General features: G+C 49.7%; 1 long non-coding RNA gene and 1 pseudogene across 3 annotated transcripts; both read right to left on the bottom strand.

Annotated features, from left to right (window-relative positions):
• Positions 1-5,769: 5,769 nt before the first annotated feature.
• On the bottom strand, positions 5,770-6,336 carry LOC121491751 (annotated as a pseudogene).
• Positions 6,337-7,274: 938 nt separating this feature from the next.
• Positions 7,275-11,246, bottom strand: LOC121490582. Of its 3 annotated transcripts, none has more exons than XR_005987724.1 (3): positions 10,975-11,246; positions 8,040-8,195; positions 7,275-7,542 (listed from the first exon to the last, which is right to left on the bottom strand). It is a non-coding gene; the product is annotated as an uncharacterized LOC121490582 (long non-coding RNA). The 3 variants fall into 3 exon arrangements; XR_005987723.1 differs by having other exon boundaries at positions 7,275-7,545; XR_005987722.1 differs by having other exon boundaries at positions 7,275-7,560; positions 10,975-11,245.
• Positions 11,247-15,441: the final 4,195 nt, after the last annotated feature.

The raw sequence follows: 15,441 nt of genomic DNA on the forward strand, positions 1-15,441 counted from the left end.
GGAATCTGCTTCTCCCTCTCCCTTTGCCCCAGCTCATGCTCTCTCTGACTCTCTCTGTCTCTCTCTCTCTCAAATAAATAAATAAAATCTTTTTAAAACAGTGCCTGGCTGCCTCAGTCAGTGGAGCATGCAACTCTTGATCTCAGGGTTGTGGATTTGAGCATCAAGTTGAGATTACTTTAAAAAATAAAATCTTTAAATAAATGATAGATAGATGATAGATAGATAGATAGATGATAGATAGATAGATAGATAGATAGATAGATAGATAGATAGATAGATAGAGTTTACTACATACCTGACCCCCAAGCTTGGGGTCTCCTGAAGCTGTAGTCAGGCTGTGACTGAGGTAAAGTCTTTGTCACTCACATATCTGGCACCTGGTCTAGGAGGACTCAAACAAGTGAGGCCAGAAGAGTTGGGGTTCCTCAGGCATCTCTATCTCTATATGGCCTCGCCACATGAATTCTGCAAAATGGCAGCTTCATAGTAGCCAGACTCCTTCCTCCAAGAACTCAGGGATCTTAAGGCATATGTCCTGAGAGACAACAAGAGAGAAGCTGTGTCACTGTTTCTAACCCAGCCTTGGAAGTCATGTAACGTTATTTCTACGATACTCTGTTCGTTAAGGTTGTTACAAAGGCTTACCCAAGTACGGAAGGGAAGACATCCATTCTATGTCTTGATAGGAAATATGTCAACAAATTTGATCCATGTTTAAAACCAGCACACCATATCCTCCGGACATAAATTATCTTCATTTTTCTCACATGCAAAATACACTCACTCCCTTCCAACAATCTCCAAAAGTCCCATCTATTATGGCATCAGGTTTAAGGGGGAGGGCTGGGATCCCATCATCTAAACCAGTTATGGAGGAGGCTCTTCCAATGCAATTTCTCAGATACAGTTGCTTGAGCACTATTATTTCTTATTTAAAGACCTGTGAACTGGGGCAGCCCGGGTGGCTCAGCGGTTTAGTGCTACCTTCGGCCCAGGGCCTCATCCTGAAGACCCAGGATCGAGTCCCACGTCAGGCCCCTCGTATGGAAACTGCTTCTCCCTCTGCCTATGTCTCTGCCTCTCTCTCTCTCTCTGTGTCTCTCACGAATAAATAGATAAAATCTTTTTTAAAAAAATAAAGACTTGTGAACTAAGAGAAAAGTTATCTGTTCCACACACACAATCAACACGCAATGAGGGGACAGGGCTCAGGATAATCACTATAAACATGTCTATTCAAACGTCTTGAGGGAGGCTCACAGCAGTCACTGGACTATAGTCATTGTGAAATCCAGACAGGTACATATTGCCCATTTCTTGGTTAGGGTTCTGGGAATGTTTCCCAATGGCTCTTGGCTCTGTCTTCTGGGCTCTCAGTTCCACTTTCTGAATCACCCTTCTTCACTATAAACACCTGCTGATGTTTACAACTGAGTAGCTTTCTCAGCTTGCTTCCTTCTTGGGGGCCCAAAGTCCAAAAATATTATGGAGCTTTTTTCATTTTGTTCTACTCGGTACCTTTCAGGATCAACTGATGGTGCTGATAATACAATTCTATTTAATACTTTGTAGGTTTCCTATGGACCCTACTGAGCTTCACTCCATTAACCAAAAGCTGTCCTACAACCCTCATTAAGATCAGCTCTTCTTGGGATCCCCGGGTGGCTCTTTGGTTTGGCACCTGCCTTGGCCCAGGGCGTGATCCTGGAGTCCTAGGATCGAGTCCCGTGTTGGGCTCCCTGCATGGGGCCTGCTTCTTCCTCTGCCTGTGTCTCTGCCTCTCTCTTTCTCTCTCTGTGTCTCTCATGAATAAATAAATAAAATCTTTAAAAAAAAAAAAAAAAGATCAGCTCTTCTTGACCTTGAGGCTTTGGTGAAGCTGTTGAGGTACAATCCCCTCAAGATTCTTAGAAGCCCAGTTATTTAATAAACAGAATCTGAAAGGCATGCTCTTGAAATACTCAGGGGACCTTTCTCCATCTGAAAGATTTATGAAGCATTTGATCTTTCTGAGGTTTTAGCAAAAGGTCTCATAGGTCCACCTTGGATTTTATCTTTGTCTTGAGACTCTTTCAGACTTTGGGAATCTTTCGCCTTTAGGGAGGCTTGAGAATGAGAAACTATATTTACTTTCAAACCCAGAAAATCCCTGGCTTTTAAACATTTTCTATACAATTTTGCTTGAAAATTAAACTTTCCTTTTAAAAAAAGATATTTTTTTTTAGAGAGAAAGAGCATATATGTGTGAGCACAAGTGGGGGGAGGAGCAGAGGGAGAGGGAGACAGAGAATTTTAAGCAGACTCCACACCCAGTGAATGAGCCCAGTGTGGGGCCTGATCTCATGACTCAGAGATCACGACCTGAGCCAAAATCAAGAGTTCGATTCTCAACCGACTGAGCCACCCTGGCGCCCCTAAATTTTCCTCTTTAATTCATCTTGGCTCCAGCTTCCAACATCTTCCTATTTCTTGTACTTTGTTTCTTTTGTTCCTCATTCCAACTTTGTCATCTGTCAGAATGCAAAAAAAAAAAAAAAATTATCCTTCTATAACCATTGACAAAACAAAAAACATCTTCCTCACCTGCAGCCTCTTCGGGGGCCATCAGGTTTCCCCTTCCAATATCTTCAAAACCCTTACAACTTCTGCCCACCTCCCCATGTGAAGCCACAGATTTAGGTTCTCTTATGGCAGCTATCCATTTCCAGGGAATGAAAAACCTGGATTAACTGTCTTTTGCATTGTAACAAATCATCTCAAAACAATGGCTTCAAACTAATAACAAAACTTTTATTTTGCTCATGAACTGAGAAGTTGACTGGAAATAAGCCAGGCCATTCTCACTCAAGATCTCTCCGCAAGTTTTCAAGCACTTCTGGGGCTCCTAGAGCATCCTATAAGATGTGAATGAAATCTCTCTACAAGCAATCTCGGGGTGACTAGATTTCTTTTATGGCCACTGAAGGCTCCCAGCATGAGTGTCCCAAAAGGAGCCATTAGAAGCTATGTGGTCTTATCTACTCCAGCCCTGACAATTACACATGTCACTTCTGCTGCAGTCTTTTTGCCTAGGCACTCTCAAATCTCTACCCAGGTTCAAGGGCCAGGGACAGAGACTCCAGTGACTGGAGTGATGGGAAGAGAATCAAAGGATTGTGGACATGTTTTGAAACCAACATCAAGAGGTTGAGTAACATATCTAAAGTCACACAGCTAGAAAGTGACAGAGTTGAAGTTTGAATCCAGGCATTTTGATTCCAGACTCATATCCTTAACTGCTAGTCTACACTGCCTGCTATACTTGTAGACATGGCAACAATGGTACAGGCTGCAGGTGCGGGGGTGCCTTCTGTCCTGGGAAAGCTCTTGATTTGCTTTTCTATACTCGACTTGCTCTCAGAGAGGTAGTGGGACTCATAGTAGATGCAGGGGCTGCTGGATATAAAATGAATGAGTGAATCAGAGCTAGAGCAGCCTCTTCTCAAAGCATTTTCTCCTTCCTCAAATCGCTTGCTTCCCCATGGCCACCAATGCTTTGGTGTGATTTCCATGTCACTCTTGCCACAGCTCAAGACACCTCACTTGCTCTTGTGCCCTTGATCTTGCTAGGTGTGTTCCCACAGGAGAAGGAGAAGTGTTGCTTGACATTTTAAGAATGTCTGCCAGGCTGTTTGGTAGAAAGCCTGAAGATTACTCACCAGGGATAAGGCTTCTGTTGACTTTACCAGGCCACGGTATTTTCCTAAATTTCCCTTAAAGCCTGACTTTCTTTCTTTCTTTTTTTTTTTTTAACTTATTTATTTATTTATTTATTAGAGAGAGAGAGAGAGATAGTGAGAAAGAGCACAAGAAGCAGGGAGGGGAAGAGGGAGAGACAGCAGGCACCCTGCTCAGCAGGGAGCCCAATTCGGGCTCCGTCCTAGGACCCCAGGATCATGGGGGCAGATGAAGGCAGATGCTTAACCAACTGAGCCACCCAGGCACCCCAAGGCTTGACTTTCTACAGATTTCAACACACAAAGTTTAAAAATTATATATTTGTGGTCGCGAGCATTAAAGTCCTAAACAGGGCTTGTATGATACACCAACATTTCTAATAAATCTTATCTGACATAAATGCTTCATAGTCTGAATGACACCTTGGTGCAGAGGACAAATCAGCCAGGATACAAATGGTGGCCCTTGAAACCCAGCCCTACATTCCACTGGCCAAACATTTCATCCTGGTGAGGGACTGTATCTGCTTGGAGGAAAAAACAGCTTTTTCTAATTTGTCTGTCTAGAGGGGCACCTTTTTCTAACTGAATAAAGGTACCATATGTATTAAAAGCAGCACTAGGGGACAGCTGGAAAATATAATAAGATATTATATTAACCTACTCCACAGGACAAGTAATAGAAATCAACCCTGGCAAACAATAATAAATTTATTAAATTTCAAGAAGGGATTGAACACCTCAGCTTCAGGACAGGCCAGAGGCAGGACAGTTCCAAGGACCTAAGAGGTTCTAGAATCCATGAACCCCCTTCTTAGAACACTTCCATGAAAGCAGCCCCATTTCCACATCTACCAGTCTCTGCCTCTTGGTTCAAAATCCCAGAATCTTGACAGAGAATCTGATTGAATCAGCTTGATTCAGATATTCCCTCCATACCTATCAGCTGTGGCCAGGGATGGGAAGAGTCATCCAGTATAGTCTATACCATAGATTGAGTTGCTGAGCTCCTCACTATATAAGGGGGTTCCCAGAACCCAGGCCCTAACCTCTCCCCTTCGAGGGGTCACTTGTAGCAGTTCTGTACAATGACCACCTAGTATCTGCCATCCCCAAGAAGGTCAATAGCTGATCAATTCAACCATTCAGAAAAAAGTTTCCTGTGGCTGTTCACTCTGTACATAGCAGGCAATGGCATAAATAATAAAACGGAGTGGCACTGGCTGGCTCAGTGGATAGAGCACATGAATCTTGATCTTGAGGTCATGAGTTTAAGCCCCACTTTGCGTGTTAAGCTTTCTTAAAAAAAAAAAATTATAATTGAACAGAAACCCACATGGCCATTCCCCAGGTTCAACAGATTTTTTTAAAATACGTTATTTATTTATTTATTTATGAGAGACACACAGAGAGAGGCAGAGACATAGGCAGAGGGAGATGCAGGCTACTTACAGGGAGCCCGATGCGGGGCTCGATTCCTGGAGTCCTGGACCCGGGGATCATGACTCGAGCCAAAGGCAGATGCTCAACCACCGAATCACCCAAGTGCCCCGGTTCAACAGATGTTAACAGATTGCCATTTTGCTTCAGATTTCTTTATTTTTTTTTAAAGAAATAAAACATTTCAGCTACAGCTAAATCCCCGCCCATAGTCCTGCTCCCTCCTGCCCGCGAAGATGTGAGTGCCATCCTAAAGTTGGGAGTATCATTTCCTAGAGTGGTTTTGGCTTTGACTCTTCATTCTAGCTGGACCTCAGGTGCACTAGTTGAGCCAATCATTCTCTCAGTGGCACACTCTCATCCCTGTTCCTTCTGCACAAAGGCCGTCTCTTGTTTTATTTTATCCCTCTGATGCTCCTTCACTACCCCAGTGTCCCCCACTCCTAAAGGCAATCACATTAATATATTTATATGTGTCCCTCTAAAATGTACATTGTCGTTCTATGTACATGTATTTTTAGTTTAGGGTTTTTGTTTTTAGCTTTGAGGCACTTTATTTATATACATATACATAAACTAATAAGAACTCAGAATTCATCATACATTTACTTCATTTTTTAGCTTGATCTTCTAGTAAATCGTCAGCTTTATTGATCTGGGCTGAGATCTAAAGAGATCCTCCCTTGTCTGGGTGATTTAAAAGCATCATTTGTCAAGGAGCATCTCATTTTTTCTTTTATTGCCAGCAGGGCTTGTGCTCAGTACTAATGCTGCTTCCTGTCTTGTGATGTAGGGTTCAAACCCACCTCTGGAATAGCCACCACTGAAGGTAGATTTTGGCAGATGTTGAGAAACACGTTTTCTCGAGGCTCCACATGCCCCATGGTTTGCAAAACACAACAGCCTGCAAATTCTGCTGCTGCGGTGGTCAGCCCAGCCTCTCCCGCCGCACTGGCTGTGGCTCCAGCTCAACTCCCCAGCCTCCCCCGAGCCCAGCCCAGCGGCCACAGCCACCAAGTCCACAGCTCTACGGCCGCCACCAGCAGGCACTGTGTGTTTTTAGTTCACATAAATGACGTGGTGCCGTAGATTTTATTCTGCTTCTCACTTTCTCAGTCAGCACTACACTTTTAAGGTCCACCCGTAGCGTCGGGTATACATCTGGTTGCCTGTGCATCCACCCCATTTGCCTTATCCCATTCCTCGGGTGAGGGGGAGGAAAGAGGAGCAAACTGAGGAGATGGTTAGGACCAGGCTTGTCCTCGAGACACTATCCCAGGAGAGAGACATGTCAATGCCCTTCCATAACCATACATGTGTGCCCACATGTACACACACACACACACACACACACACACCCCACTTTAGCTGGGGCCCCGGTGAGCGGAGGTGGGGGAAAGCAGGCTGGGAGTTCTATCAAAGGAAGACTTGTTTCAGAGCTCTGCTCTTACAGCCAAGCCCTTGCCCCCTCCAGGATGCCTGCCCTGACCACCCCATTCCATATGCAGGCCTCTCCCCATTCTGGGGACTGTGAATCTCATTTAATCATACACTGGTCTGTTCTAGTCTTTCTATTACTATCTTCCTAATTAAACCGAAATCAATCAATAAATAAATAAATAAATAAATAAATAAATAAATAAATAAACTGAAATCCTCTGGACGGAAAGGACTGTCTCTTGCCCTTTTTGTCTCTCTTGCTTAAGTCCCGGCCCTAAAGAAATGAGGGCAAGGAGTGGGAAGCAGAATAGTGACTTCCTTAATTCAGGCTCTGCTCCCTCTGTTTTAGGGACATGCCATCTCTCAGCAAACACTTAGGTGCCAGGCCCTTACAAGTCCAGAGAGAAAACATATGCTGTTCTAGCTCTCAGGGAGCCTTTTATGGGGGATGCAAACACCAGACATGAAGGCATAGGACAGTGTGGAGAAGGCAAAGATGAGCAGATACTTGGGGTGCCAAGGAGGAAATCCCAGTGCAGCTCAGAGGGAGGCTGGGGGTGCTCCTGACATCCAAGCTGCCCTTGAAACCAAAGAGGTCAATTGAGAACTGGGAGCAGGGCAAGGGGATTATGAAATTAGATTGAGCGGGTACAAGGAATACCAGTACTGCAAGCATTCCAGTTATTGTGGCTGCACATCAAACAGCCATTTATTATGTTTGCAGATTCTCCCGGTCAGGAATCCGGACAGGGCACAGCAGGAAGAGCTTGTCTCTGCCCCGTGTTGTCTGGGGCCTCCTCTGGAAGCATCCACGGCTGGGCTTTGGAATCACTGAAGGCTCATTCACTCACAAATCTGGTGGCTGATGCTGACTGGAGGTTGGGTCCCCAGTACCTCTCCATGCGGTTTTCCCCATTGGTCTCTCCAGGTGGGCTGGTTTGGGCTTCTTATAGCATGGTGGCTCGGTTCCCAGGATGAGCAACCCAAAAAAGAGAGAGAGCCAGGTGGAAGTTATATGACTTGTCTTAAATTATTTCTTCTGCTAAACTCTATTGGCCAGAGCAGTCACAACCTCCTGGCCCAGGTTCAATGAGAGGAATCAGACCCCTCTGCTCAGCGGGAGGAAAGTCAATCACATTGCAAGGAGAGCACGTGGGCAATGCCTGGGTTAGCTCAGACCCCTCCGCTCAGCGGTTAAGCATCTGCCTTCACACCCAGGGCGTGATCCTGAAGTCCCAAGATCAAGTCCCACATCGGGCTCCCTGCATGGAGTCTGCTTCTCCCTCTGCCTGTGTCTCTGCCTCCCTCTCTCTCTCTCTCTCTCTCTCTCTCTCTCTCTCTCTGTGTCTCATGAATAAATAAATAAAATCTAATTTAAAAAAAAAAAGAAAAAAAAAAAAAAGAGCACATGGGATGGGATATATATTTTGGTGCAGTCACCTTTGGAGAATACAATCACCATGGTATGTATCGATAAGATGGAGGGACAATGGTGGATGGATAGGCATCTAAGATCGCTGGAGTATAGTATATAAAATGGAGGCAGCCAGATACAAGGCTATAAGGCCAGGTTCCAGAGGGTCTTAAAAACCACACCTAGAAAAAAAATCAAAAAAATATAAATAAGTAAGTAAATAAATAAATAAATACCACACATAGGAAAACGCTTACAGGCAAAGGTGATTTTGGAGGCCCAAGACTCCTGCCTCCTCAGTCCCATCACCCAACACCTCATCTGTGCTTGATCAGAAAATATCTAAGACTCTCTATGGGTGGCTGAAGCAAAGGGACTCTTGGGATTGGTCTGTGCCCTGGAAGTAAGTGTTAAGGAGAGCCAGTTCCTACCTTTGTCACTATGTGTGCATGTGTCCACACCTACCTAGCCAAGCCCAATCTATTGACTCCAGAGTCCCATGGATCCTACTGCTTGGGTAGCAGACAGAGACTCTTCTGAAATGCCCTTCCAGGGGCACCTGGGTGTTCAGAGGAGCATAAGACTCTTTATCTCAGGATTCTGAGTTAAATCCCCGCATTGGGTATAGAGGTTACTAAAAAAATAAGTAAACCTCAAAAAAAAAAAAAAAAAGGGAAAAGAAATGTCCTTCCAGGTCCATTCTGAATGGTCCTAGGCAAAGCAAGATCCACTCTCCCCCCCCCTCTCTCACACACACACACACACACACACACACAAGCACATGTACCCAGGCCCACCAGGTGTAAGCCAAGAAGGCAGCATCATATCAAGGAGAGAGCCCTTGTTTGGTAGTTAGGAGTCCTGGGTAATCATCTGGTCTCTGGCTATGGGCTTTGGGGAGGTCATTTACCACACTGGAACTTACAGGCAAGTGCAAGACTTGCACTAGACAGGAGTTTATCCCAAGTGTGGTCATTGGAGATCAGTAATTAAAATCACCTGGCCTGAAAACAACAATGAGCTTGAGCGATCACCTCACACTCACTGGAATGGCTCAAGTGAAACAGGCAACACCAAGTGCTGATCAACTGGAGACCAACTGGGACGCTCCTACTTTGATGGTGGGGATGCCAAATTGTACACCCACTTTAGAAAGCAGTTTGGTGGTATCCGCTAACGCTAAATACCTTCCCTATGACCCGGCAATTCCACTCCTAGATATTTACCCCAAAGACATAAAACAGATGTCCACAAGAGGGACCTGACTTGTACAAAATGATCATGGCAGCTTTATTTATAACAACTCCAAACTGGAAGCGGTCCAGGTGTCCATCAACAGGTGGACAGATAAATAAAGAGAAACCAAACTACTGATACACACAACATGGGCGGATGTCAAAAACATTTATGCCGAGAGAGGTCAGAAACAAGAGTGAAGGCCATATGACTCCACTTATCACAGTCTCTGAACAGGTGGAACTGAACGTGATGCTAAAAGTCAGGCCAGGGGTCCCTTGGGCCCCCCCACCACACACACACACACACCGGGGCGGGTGGGCAGCGGTAGGTGCTGGAGTGGGGGTGGGGAGGGGAGGCTGGAGAGAGGATCCATGGAACGTTCTCGAATGATAGCATTGCTCTGTAGCTTCATAGGGTGTAGGTTACACAGATGTGTAGGTTTGTCAAAAGGCACGAACCCTTACGCGGAAGATGGGGCACTTCCCTGTTCCCCTTTCATTTTTTTTAAAAAAATGCAACCATCCAGGCTGCCTGTTAAGCATGCCCCGGGCACCCCGAGCCACGGAGCCAGGGAGCCCTCTGGGGCGGGGCCCGGGAATCCGCAGCTCTGGCCTGAGCGTCTGGATTTGAGACGAGGTCCCCAGGGGCGCCCCCACCCCCACCCCCGCGCCCACGATCCCACCCAAGCCTCGGCCCTCCCCGAGCCCCCAGCCCGCTGCCCAGTCGCCCCTGGTAACCGAGAAAGGGCCTGAAAACCCTCAAAGTGCAGCCGCCCGGGGAGGGCCGTCCGCGGTGTCAGCGAGACAAGGGCAAATACAAACTGCGGGTAATTGGCGGTTTTCTGGTTCTCGGCCCTTTGTGCGGCGGCGCGGAGCCGGGGCGCGCTCCCAAGCCCGGGCCTTTCAGCCGCCGGGGGCCGGGCCTCCGCGCTGCCCGCGCTCCGCGGCGCATAATTAATCGGGCTCCGCGGGGCCCCGGACAAAGGCGCCCATTCACCCGCCGCTCCTCCCCCCGGGGATATTGTTATTTCTAAAAACTGCAGCCAGCTGGGCCGCCGAGAAACGTCAGCTCTGTGGGAGAGCGAGCGGCGGCGAGGAGAGAGGGGGCTCTGTCTCGGCGAGCAGCGGGCTCAGGGCGGCCCGCGGCCCGGGGGCAGGCGGGGGCCTCCCTGAAGTCTGCACAGGCCTCAGAAAGCCTCGTGATTTCCATGGGGCCGGGAGGACAGCGCCATGGAAATGGGAATGGGTGCACTGAGGCTTCCTAGGGAGGGAGAGGGCGCTGCATTCAGGCCACCCTGAGCATGGCACAGCTCCCGAGTGGGAGGGCCCAGGGCGGCCGGTGGGAAGCCGGGGTGCCCCCACCCGTGCCAGGCCTTCCCCGACAACCGGCAGGACGACTCAAGGAATGGAGGCCTGGGTCTGGGTCTCTGGAGCCTGGGGTCAATCAAGTTAGAGACCCGGGATGCGAAGACCCCATAGGCACCTGGCTTCTGCTCCAAGGACCACCGGAGGAGCTCATTCCAGACAAACAAACAAACAAAACCTATGCAGAAGCAGGCCCTCAAAGTCTGGGCTGGGGCTCATTTTGTGAAGTCTCCGGGCACCCCTGAAGCCCACCCACGTTGGATTCCCTCTCAGCACCGCCCCACCCCCCACCCCATGGTACAAGTGCCCCACTTCCCATTTCACAGAGGAGGAAACGGGCCCAAGGAGGTAAACTGACTTGCCCACGATAACAGAACAGAGCTGGAACTGGGTGTGCTGCTTGTGTGCAAAAGCAGAACAGCAGGAAGAGGCGGCTGGAAATGGAGGCTTCACCTCCTCCCTGGAGCGTGTCTTGACTGTGCAGGCCCGTTCTGGTGTCTCCTTTCCCTGGCCTCTCCTTGCGTGGGGCTGATGTACCCAGTTAAATGCCTCTAGCATGTTCTGTTTTCACCGGTTCACTGGGGCTTCTCCAACCTGCTCCATCAGAGGCTCGCTTGAGTGCAGGTCCAGAGATCACATTGGTTTTGTGTCAAGGCCAGTGCCGGTGGAGCTCCAGCCAAGGCCCATTGGACGTGAACAGCATCTCATGACTCTGGAGTCCGGCCCTTTACACCGTGCTCCCCTTCAACGCCCAGTACCCTCCCCAGGCCCCACAGAGGGCCTGGTCCCAGGTCAGCAGCACTGGGCTTCACCTTTGCCAGTGAACCTAAAGAAACGGGCACCCGTTCATTCCGCCTTCCAAAGCTGGGAGCAGTCATGAACAGCCACCATGGATTTCCAAAGCCTCAGCATCCTGAACACCTCCCAGAACAAGCAGGGGCCTTTCCAGAGCCCTGCCCATCCCAGCCCATCTCGTGGAGACATTCTGTCCCTCAGCTGTACTCTGGAAAATGTTCCCTCGGCCGATGACTGCCAGTCCTGAGCGGGGCCACTGGCCTGAGAGCCAGACCAAGCCATAGAGCCTCCTCCCACGAATGAGGGAAAGGAAGCCTCCCTGTGCTTTCAGAGGAGCCCAGGCTGCCATCCAAGGCCCAGCGAGAGTGAGTGCCCAGCCAGGTTCTCTCCGCTTCCATCAGGCCATGCTGGACACTAGAAAGCCAGTATCATGCAACATCCATATCTATGGGTGGGAGAATGTACAGAAAATACAAAAACAAAGTGAAGGGAAAGAGAGCAGTTGAGCCAAGGCCTGGCCAGGGCTCTAACAGGGCACATTAGCTGTCTGCTTGCAGGCCGACTCAGGCACGGCTACCAACGCCAGGGGAGCTTCCCTGGGGGACCCTGTGACCCAGGCAGCCCCCAACGGCCAGACTGCCAGCATGGCATCAAGCAGAAAAGCAGACTAGCTGTCTGCCATTAAGCAAGTTTTATTTAGAGTTTAGAGTGATCCGATGCTGTCTGGAAATAAGAGGAAGGCTCAGCCATAAGGGAACCGCATGATGTCAAGCAATGCTCTTGAAATGCACACTGAAGTATTTAAGGCAAAGGGGCAAAATGGCTCTAACTTGTTCTCAAAGGATTCCAGATGATGTAAATAACCTTAGAAAAGACGGACAGAAATTACTTGTAATATTCTTATAATTTCTCTGAAGTTTGAGATTAAAAAACCAGGAAGTGCGCACAGGCTCGTGCACACACAGCACAGCATTGATATTCCAAATCCTGTACTCAGGGATGGGACTCAACTCTCCTGCAGCCCCCTACCCCCACTCAAGCAGCTCTCACTATCTTCTGTTACAGCATTTCATGAGCCCAAGTTGGTTTGAAAGTCCTTAAAGGGTAAGGCCTGTGTTGTTTATAATCCTACTGCAGCGAGCACCGTGCTTTGTGAACGGGAAGCATTCAGCCAAACCTGGCGTCCACCCATTTGCCATGGAAGGCTTCCAGCTCTGAGTGAAATGGAAGAAGGAGAAAGAGAGAGGCTGGCCAACGGAAAGAAGGAACCAAGGAAGGTGGTTGAGTCCATACAGACTTCCTAGTCCAGCGTACTCATGTGATTTTTTTTTTTTCGAGGTTAGAAGTCAGGCCCCCCTAATCTTCCATCCTTCCGTAGAGCTTGGAAAGTGACTCAGCCCCAGTAGGGCTGCCTGTGGAGTGCACCCAGAGCTCTTCCGTCGTGCACGGCCTGGACCTGGCCATGTCCACGTGTGGTTAGCAGAGCCAGTAATGTATCTATTTAAACTGTGTCTGGTTCTCTGAGTGTTTCCTGTAGGTGGATCTTGTCTCTTCTCTCCAGTGAGACACAGGGGGAAGGGCCTGGCCTCCTCCCATTTCCCCCCTGGGGAGTAGGAACACAGAGTCACATAAGCCCTCCGGCACCTGTACCAGGGACTATGCCCGGCTTGCACTCTCCTACATCCCCAGCACTTAGCGTGGTGGATGGCGCAATTTTGGTGCCCAGTAGAGACTCACTAAACACTCAATAAACACAGAGTCTGGTTGAGCTGAATCGAGTTGCCTGCTGTGCCAAGGGCCCACTGAGCAGGCTCTTTGAGAGTTGTATTTCTGACCTCAGATGCTCACCATCAAGGCAGCAGAGTGTCCCCAGGGGGACCCAGTGACCTAGGCAGCCCTCAACGGCTGCCCTGTGTGCCCGTCCTCGGAGCAGTTCCCTCTGGTTGCTGTTTCTCCCGTGTCCCTGAGGAAGACGGTGGCACCATCTTTGTGGCCAGTGTGTCACAGTCAGTGTTAGGACAGATAGTCTCTGCTTCTGAGTCCTCTCCTCCTGGTTCTGCTGAGTGGAGCCACTTGGGACGAGAAGGCTTGCTCAGCACATTTCCAGTGAGGGCAGGACCTTCTGTGAAGAGAGCTCAGGCTCACAGTTGATATGCCTCCACCTGGACCCCCTCGCTCCATCCTCACACCCATACTGTGGCCAAGGCTCAGTGTGGGGGTAGCTGAGCATAGCACCCTGCAGGTGCCAGAGACAGAGGGGGAACAGCGGGCTTGGTGGGGGCAGGGAGAGGGGGACCAGAATGGTCGCTGGGAGCTCCATTATTCTCCCTGGGACCTGGGGCAGGACACTTGTGATGGGCAGTGGGAACTACTTGCAGGAGCAGAAAAACCCAGGCATGGATATTTTCAGTCAGGTCTGTGGGCCCCTCCTGGGAGCCCCACCCCAGGGCTAGGAGCCTTCTGCCGGATTGTTATTGCTGCTTCAAAGGGCCTGAGCCCCTGGTCAGGCCTGAGGGGGTGGGGTTCATTCCTGGCCTTAGGGCCAGAGAGATCTCTGCACACCTTGGGGGGAGTGGGGAGTTCTTCCTTCAACATCCCCCCGCATGGGGGCTGGGCCAACTTGACAAAGCCTCTCCTGCTGTCTCTGCACCTCTCACCATGTCCCTGCACCCCTTTAGAGGAAACCGCTCGTTGGGCCTTTGGGCCAGGACTGGCCATGCTCCCAGCACACTCAGTGTTTGTTTCCAATCCAAGAAAGAGCTGGGGACTCTGGGACTGGGAACTCATTCTCCCTGCCCCCGTCTTTTCTTTGCTTTTTCTGTCCCCTTCTCTTTACCCCCAACAGCCCTCTCTGCCCCTCATCCTCTCCCCCACCAGCCCCAAGAGCTTCCAAAGTGACAAATGTAGGCCCAAGTCAAACCCTCATCTTCAGGGCCCTGCTGGCATCTCTCCCGGCTCACCCATCTTCCTCCTCCTGCTCTGCAACCCAGCCACTCTCCTCACCCCCACCCCCGCCATTCCTCTTTGTGGACAACTTTCTAAATGCAGCCCAACTTCCCCTTTTCAGTCCATAGGGCCTGTAAAACAGCTGCAAAAAGTCAGCAGCTCTGCAAAAGTTCTCTTGCAAATCGAGCAACAGCCCCTGGCTGGAGCCATTGGCTTCCCCTTCCCCGGATCTGGCAGGCCAGCCTCCTCCCCCCTGTATACAGTGGGGAGACCCCTTGGTATTTACTCCCAGGGACACAGTCCCCCCACCCCCCGCAGACTAATCTGGAGAGAACTCCCTGAAGGGCCCAGCACAGTGTAGTCAGCGGGAGGAGACAGCCCAAAGCCTGACCCGCAGGCCTGACCCTGTGGCCCTGAGGGACCCCGGGCAGTCCACTTACACACCCCCATATACACGTACACACACACACACAGGCTTCATGTTTATAGAAAGAAAGGATGGATTGGGGGCACCTGGGTGGCTCAGCGGTTGAGCATCTGCCTTTGGCTCAGGTCATGATCCCAGGGTCCCAGGATCGAGTCCCACGTCGGGCTCCCTGCATGGAGCCTGCTTCTCCCTCTGCCTATGTCTCTCCCTCTCTCTCTGTGTCTCTCATGAAGAAATTAATACTTTTTTTAAAAAAGAGAGAGAAAGAAGGAATGGATTGGCTGGTTTTCCAAACCCCTTTCAAGACTCAAATTCCCCAAATCTGTCATCTCTCCTTCAGGGGCTCCTGCCCAAGAGAGAAGGGGCTTTGCCTGGGACATGTGGCTGGCCGAGGGTTGTGTGACTGGGCCCCAGCTCCCCTAAACAGCATTCCGTGTTCTCCGTGTGGCGCTCGGCCCTCATAAAACAGTGGCTTTCACTCCTGGCCACACGTCAGAATCACCTGGAGAGATCTTACATCCTGTCCATCCCGGGCCGCACTCCAGAACCACGAAATCACAATCTCAGGGTGGGGCCTGGTTATCCGTCTGTTTGGAAGCTTATCCAGGTGATTCTGACTGAGCGGAGTAGAGTCGCTGCGGACAAGGCTTCTAGAAA

This window comes from Vulpes lagopus, chromosome 5 (genome assembly GCF_018345385.1).
Source record: "Vulpes lagopus strain Blue_001 chromosome 5, ASM1834538v1, whole genome shotgun sequence".
Taxonomy (NCBI): domain Eukaryota; kingdom Metazoa; phylum Chordata; class Mammalia; order Carnivora; family Canidae; genus Vulpes; species Vulpes lagopus.